General features: G+C 39.4%; 1 long non-coding RNA gene across 1 annotated transcript; it reads left to right on the top strand.

Moving 5' to 3' along the window:
• Positions 1 to 2246: 2246 nt before the first annotated feature.
• On the top strand, positions 2247 to 6467 carry LOC111843425 (uncharacterized). The gene is made up of 7 exons (XR_011985354.1): positions 2247 to 2345; positions 3210 to 3424; positions 3986 to 4112; positions 4351 to 4386; positions 5216 to 5268; positions 5483 to 5670; positions 5871 to 6467. It is a non-coding gene; the product is annotated as an uncharacterized lncRNA (long non-coding RNA).
• The last annotated feature ends 841 nt before the right edge of the window (positions 6468 to 7308 follow it).

Here is a 7308-nt window from a genome sequence, read left to right as displayed (position 1 = left end):
CAGGAAAATCCCATTAGGACAGCTGAACTTTTTGGGGGTTAAATTCAACAAAGTATTAGTTTAAGGCTATGCACACTTATGCAAAATCAGTATTTTTTTTGTTTAATATTTTACCCCCAACAGATTTGTTTTTCAATAGAATTGTGCAGTTATAGGTAACAATAAAGATGGAAAAGTTTTTAAATGATTTATCATGCTTTCATTTTTTTACATAGCAAAAACCTGGCATTCTAACAGGAGTGTGTACACTTTTTATATTCACAGTACCCCTGACATGCTTCACATGAACAGAGGGGGTCTATGAGCATAAGCTTATATCTTACCATCTGCTTCATGTACAATTGATCACAGGGTTGATGAAATTGATGTGTTGGATGAAGCTATTTGATACTGGCTTTGTGCAGTTTTGGTCAAAGTGATGTCCAAATATCAGTACCAGATGCCGGGTTGAGCAGAAGCTGCTTATCAGGGCAGAATATTTGTGTACAAAGGGACCTTTTTACACACTTAGTTACAAACAACTGTAGCTAGAACCTTTTGAACAAACATTTTGAACAACTACCTTTTGAACAAACTTTCAACCCTACCTGACATCTAATACTGGCATGTGGACAAACCACGGACCAAAATAGCTGCTCCTATACAGACATGTTCATCTAACACATCATAACATCAAGCCACACATCAAGCTCAGCAGTGCAGGAAAGGGGAGATATTCTGCTGTCCCTGTTCATGCAAACCCTCATGCATATGGAATGCCATAATACTCAAAATTATACACACACACCTCAATAAATAAATATGGAAATATAGAAATAAATATCAATACTTCAATAAATGTCCTTTTATTTTAAAATGAATCAATAAAAAGTATTACATTTCATAATATATTGCGAATGTTTTACTTAATTCAAATTCGATTTCACAATTAAGTCCCAGTTTTTACATTGATGTATTTCCGAATGACGTTTTTCCGAACCAGCTTTTATATTTCATAATGCAACTTTTCATAATAACGGTGCGCTCTGTCAATCACTTTAAGGGGGGCGGGACTGAGCTTGTGATTTGCTAATCCATTGCGATCTATTATTCGCTATGCAGGATATAAGGGAGAGCAGTATATGGATGCGCCGATTTGCGGAACAAACACATGAAAGAAGCTGTCATGCCAAATGTCTGACCCCTTTGGAACGCCGTCTGGGTATGTGTGCCGAGACCATCTCAAAAATGAGGAGCATTTATCCTGCCCCAGAAGGATCGTGTTAACTGCAATGTGGTACAGCAGTACGGATTAACAGTATTCGAATGATAATTTAATCTGCTCACATTTATGCTCCTCTTTGAACAAGCCCAAACACACTCAGAGTGCATTCAATGCGTGTACACGCGCACATACACAGCGCACTACTGTAGGTACAGTGGGGATTAAAAGATTTAAGACAATTAATCATGTGCCTGTAAAATCAATAATTTTTATAATTATTACATATTTTACTCTATACATACAGGTGTATGTGCATGAGATCTTACTTTTAAATGCAAAACAGGCTGTCGCTTGTGACTCTCCTTTTAAAAAGCGCGCCAGAAAAGGGTGCGTTAACGTCACCAAAAGGCTTTGCGGCATCTGAAGTCGCCCGCTTCCCGCTGTTAGGGTTAAACCTTTCCGTGAATTTGGATTACAGCTAGGTAAGTTACCAAATTAGTTTTGCAGCAAAAATGTTCGCCTACAGCAGATACATAGACGACGGATGTAAAGAAATCGTTCCCACTTCAGATATTAAGGATTTTGATAGTAAGTGTTTGAATATTAGTAAAATTTACTGAGTGCGCTGGCTGGAGGATTTAGATATTCATCAACAAGGCATTTTCGCCCACAGGACTGCCACATACTGGATGTTTTTCCCTTTGCACACCATTCTTTGTAAACCTTAGAAATGGTTGTGCGTGAAAATCCCAGTAACTGAGCAGATTGTGAAATACTCAGACCGGCCCGTCTGCTCAAAATTGCTTAAATCACCTTTCTTTCCCATTCTGACATTCAGTTTGGAGTTCAGGAGATTGTCTTGACCAGGACCACACCCCTAAATGCATTGAAGCAACTGCCATGTGATTGGTTGATTAGATAATTGCATTAATGAGAAATTGAACAGGTGTTCCTAATAATCCTTTAGGTGAGTGTATATAGCAGGTGCTTTCAAGTACTTACATCCAGTGTTATTATTACAGAGACAAAAGAAGCAATTGAGGACGAACTGTCCAAGGGAAAATGAGTCCGTGTGGGAAGACTTAAGGAGTCCACACCCTCACCACCACCCTCTGAGAAAGCGGAGGCCAAGGCAAAACATGTTTGTTTCCCATGTTTGATGGTATATTGGCGAAAAAGAGGAATGGGCTTACTAATTGAATAGTTTATGAGCAAAATAAAACAATTGTCTGTGCGCGTGTGTGTGATGTAAAAATAGTGACTGGTATTTTAATTATAGGGTGGAATGGTGGTGCAGTGGTTACCACTGTTGCCTCCCACCTCTATGGCCAGGGTTCGAGTCTCTGCCATGGCTCCATGTGTGGAGTTTGTGTATTTTTCCCGTGCTGTTGTGGGGTTTCCTCTGGGTACTCTGGCTTACCATTGGTGCCCCATCCTGGGTTGTTCCCTGCCTTGTGCCCTTAGCCTCTGGGATAGGCTCTGGACCCCCCTATGGCCCTGAGTAGGACAAGCAGTTACAGAAAATGGATGGATGTTTAACGTGCTAAAATTGCAACAAGGCCGTCTTGTTTTCTGATCTGCTCTTATTTGCTGTTTTAAAATTTTGATGCTGCATTAGATAATTCACTTGAATGCTTCTTGTGTATCTGCCTTTGTCACACTAGTAACTTTATTTCTTCTCACTTTTTATTAAAATATACATTTTACGTACCTTTTGTGACTGTGTTCCAAAATAGAGATCAGTTATATTTTACTAAAAAATATGACTGCTTTCAATTTATAACAATTGCATGCAGCCAGCACTTTATTAACATTTTATTAACCACTTTCTTTAAGTGGTCACTGATAGGTGCACTAGCTATGGTCCATATGAAAGTAAAGACGTTCCAAGAACTATACAGTGCAGGCAAAATGACAAGGGTTAACTGTATTGATCTATCAATGTTTGTATTTGAGTCTTGTATTACACTTTGATTCCTAATTATGCTTTTATCCATGTTACCAGACATATCAGAAAAAAACCACAGAAGCAGCAAAAAAAGCCAATCTCTTGACTCTACTACATGAGAGAAAAATTAAGAAAAAACAGTCTTCACCTTGCCCAACACCAAACAAAAAAATCAGAGAAGATATGTTCTCTGAAGAGGATGATGATGGTGGGGTTGTTCCATAAAAACTTTATGAGGAGGCAAAGAAGAAAGTATGCCGCTACCAAAAAAAGTATGAAGACATGTGTTTGTAGCAGCTTGAAACAAAAAAAGTCAGGGTGTTCTGAATGGCCTGCAACCTGATTTTATGCTTTTCTGTCAAGGTGTTCTGATATGAGAATTTGTCTTTGTCTCATTTTTGGATGTAATCTGCTTATCTCAGCAACGTAGCAAAACCTAGATGGAAATATGGTCCATCATAATATACTATGACAATTGAAAGGTTTCCACTGAAAATAAGCTGGTTGGCTAGCTTGTATAGTACTATTGAGCCATGGAATCATTATTCCCTAAGTAGTTGTGTGAATACTTTTCAATTCGTGGTGTGATATTTTGTACACTGTGCCAAAATTGCGTGGCATGTGGGTGCTACTGGTTTCGGTCACTTTAGTACCACATACCAGTCAAATTTGATGTTTCAGTGATTTATGAATATTGGAAAGCTATGCAGGTGCACTACTACCTGTCTCCACTGTAAGTAGCTGGATAACTACACGTAATATATTTAACTTTTACAATTTTTTTGTAATTGTTTCTTATAATGTCAGTCATGATGTATTTCCTTCTGTTTTAGGTTGGAGGAGCAGGAGAAGGTTAGAGCAGTAGTTGAGGCTGAAAATAAAACACTACGAGCTCTAAACATAGAGTTGCAGCAACAACTGCTGAAAACGCTGACTTCTACATCAACAGCAAGTACGGTGGTGAGGAAAGATTCTTTTCCCTTCATTCTCCTTGAAGTCTTTGAAGTTGACTCCCAATTGCATTATCTAGGTGTGTTATTCCGAATTTGAGAAAGTCGATTTAGTACGATTTCAGTTTACATGTATTTTAAGTCTGGTTATAGTCAGCCTAACAGTAGTTTGATTTTTTTTTTCTAACGTCATGTAAAGGTACTGATTGTCTCTCATATTTGTGATACACTTGTTCTCCCACTGTCAGATCCTGTATCCCCAAGCCCAAAGAAGGCCTTACAAAGTAAGTGTAACAAAAATAGTACTCACAGATTCTTGAAAATAACTGTCTAGGCTCATATTTACTAAACTGATATAAGTGAAATTGCAATATTAAGAATTATTTCTGGTTAGCAATTTTTTAAATTAAAAATAACCATAAACCTAAGAAAGCCGAGGAAGTCTCAGGTTGGTTAAGAGCAGCCTGTTGGGGGTTCAGATGGCTGCAGTACAGACACACAAAGGAGAGCACAGTCCTTCTGAGACCTGCCAATGCTCCCACTTATCCCAAATCTCAGGCCCATCTCCCAGCACCCTCCCATTTTGTAGTTTGTTCTGGGTAACTGACATAATTTGCATGACGCTCAAACTTTATTATGGATCCATGTATGCCGATTATTCATAATAAAGTTTGAGGGCTGTAGAAATTATGGGTATTTCTCAGGAGAAACAACAAAACTGGAGGGTGCCGAGCCTGGGAGAAACCCAGGAAGAAGAGGAGTTTTGGCAGGCATGCATTAGGCTAGTTGATGCAGTGATGTGCAGGTCTATTCACTTATTTTGGATCAGCCCACACATTACTGTTAGACTTATTGAATTACTGTGGAGCCAGGCAAACTTTACGTAGTAAGCACAGCTTGGGTATATGTGTTTCATGACGCTATAATATATTTTGAGTAGCTCTCAAGCATTAACTTTATAATTTGTCTTACTCTAGACTTTTAGTGAAGAACTTTGGTGCTGTTAAGTCGGCTTATATACAAATTTTATAAATATTGGCCCTGATGTTTTAGGTGAATTTAGGCAAAGTGTGGCTGTTCAGTATCTTCATGTTATTCTCTATGTACTTGCAGAGTTTGACAGTGAGAATACAAAGGAATCAAATGTATCTCCAAAAGAAGATGAGGTACAGTATTTAGCCTGTTTACTATATATTTACATTGCCACTACAAGCATAACAATGTAACATAAAACAAATAAACATACAGTATACAGCGCTAAAGACCTCAGCACCTTTGATTATTGATTAATACCCCAACTACACTTCAAGTGTATCTGACATTTGTGTGCATACGTACAAAATCTAATACCTTGATTGTTTTGTTATGGATTTTTATCAGATTCACTTGGGAGAAGTTCGACTTCGAAAAGAGGCCTGGTCCAAGATAAAAAAACAATACTCGGGATTGTAAAAGTGTTGGCAGTGGCACAAAGACATTGTGGGAAAGGAGCCTTATGGGGAAAGAGTTTACCACCACAAAGACCAGCAGGCAGCCTTTAACCCCACAGAAGCTCCAAACATTGAAAGGTAAGGCATTCATGACAGCAGTACCCATGGGATGGGATGCCAAGGACTGGGTTATTTATTTGATATGTACCATTAAAATTGTCTTTGTTCTGTTGTGACTGAAGTTTTTTTACATATACATCAAAATTAAGCCAATGTATTAAACCCATTTGTGAAGCCCAGGTCATGCATGCTCAAGTGGATGAATCGTTTCTTTTCAGTCTGCTTCAAGGACTGGCTTGTCAGCAAAAACTTGGAGGAGACCGAGTTGCAAGCCAGATGGGGAAAGGCTAGACGGTATATCACTGAGAAAATAATGGACATTAACAAACAAAAAAAAACTTAGAATGTGAGTGTCACACCCAGCTCCGTCCGAACCTCGTGTGTGCCACGCCCACCTCGTTACCTCCTGTTTCTGCCTGATTGTTCTCATCTGTTGCTCATTACCCTTAGCTTGTCTTGTGTATTTAGTCCTCGTCTGAGTCAGTCTTCCCCAGACTTGTCATTGACGTTTGTTCGTGTGCTTCCCCCGGTCCTGTCTACTGAATAAAACCCCGTTCAGTCAACTACCGGGCTTGGCTTACCTGCTTTCCTGCTCGCCGTAACGTGACAGAGAGCACATGCCATTTTAGCTGCTACTTACTTGACTTAATAATGAATCAGTTAAACATTGATGTTAGGTGTGTCAGTCTTTTATTAGGATTTGTTAAATGTACTTTATTGATCCCACAAGGGTAATTTGCCTGTTGTTTTTTAATATTCATATTGTAGCTGGTATGTGTTATGCTTCTTTATTAAATGTACATGCTGTTATGAAACCATTTTGGTAGTTACTCGCATACATGACAAGAAACACTGAAATAATTTCATGTGCTCTAGCTATTATCAAAATACCAACATTGACTGTGGTTGTCCAGCATACAAGCAACCCAACCTGGTGAACAGGCTACCATCCTCAACGTCTAGTACTGCTGACCAGCATCCCATGCTGGTCACCAGCATACCAGCACCAAAACACAACATATGCTGCTCACCAGCATACCAGCACCAAAACACAACATATGCTGCTCACCAGCTGTGCTGGTCTGTGCTGGTTTTTTCAGCAGGGAAAACACACATCCTGAACTTTCACAGCACCATTACAGTAGAAAATAAATGATATCCACAAAAATCTTAATACAGCCTCATACGTAAACCAAATATTCCTTCAAAAAAAAAACTACAGCGAGCGGCCACCATTACGCAGGTCCCAGACTACAACGCTTTTATCCTACCCAAACTCCCTAACCACTCTACTCCCGCATCCCCTTGGGTGCCTGCAGGTATCGGCATACACTCACCTAAAGGATTATTAGGAACACCATCCTAATACAGCGTTTGACCCCCTTTCGCCTTCTGAACTGCCTTAATTCTACGTGGCATTGATTCAACAAGGTGCTGAAAGCATTCTTTAGAAATGTTGGCCCATATTGATAGGATAGCATCTTGCAGTTGATGGAGATTTGTAGGATGAACATCCAGGGCACCAAGTTCCCGTTCCACCACATCCTAAAGATGCTCTATTGGGTTGAGATCTGGTGACTGTGGGGGCCATTTTAGTACAGTGAACTCATTGTCATGTTCAAGAAACCAATTTGAAATGATTCGAGCTTTGTGACA

The sequence above is a fragment of the Paramormyrops kingsleyae genome, chromosome 24 (genome assembly GCF_048594095.1).
Source record: "Paramormyrops kingsleyae isolate MSU_618 chromosome 24, PKINGS_0.4, whole genome shotgun sequence".
Classification (NCBI taxonomy): Eukaryota; Metazoa; Chordata; class Actinopteri; order Osteoglossiformes; family Mormyridae; genus Paramormyrops; species Paramormyrops kingsleyae.
This window is presented reverse-complemented; position numbering and strand designations above follow the sequence as displayed.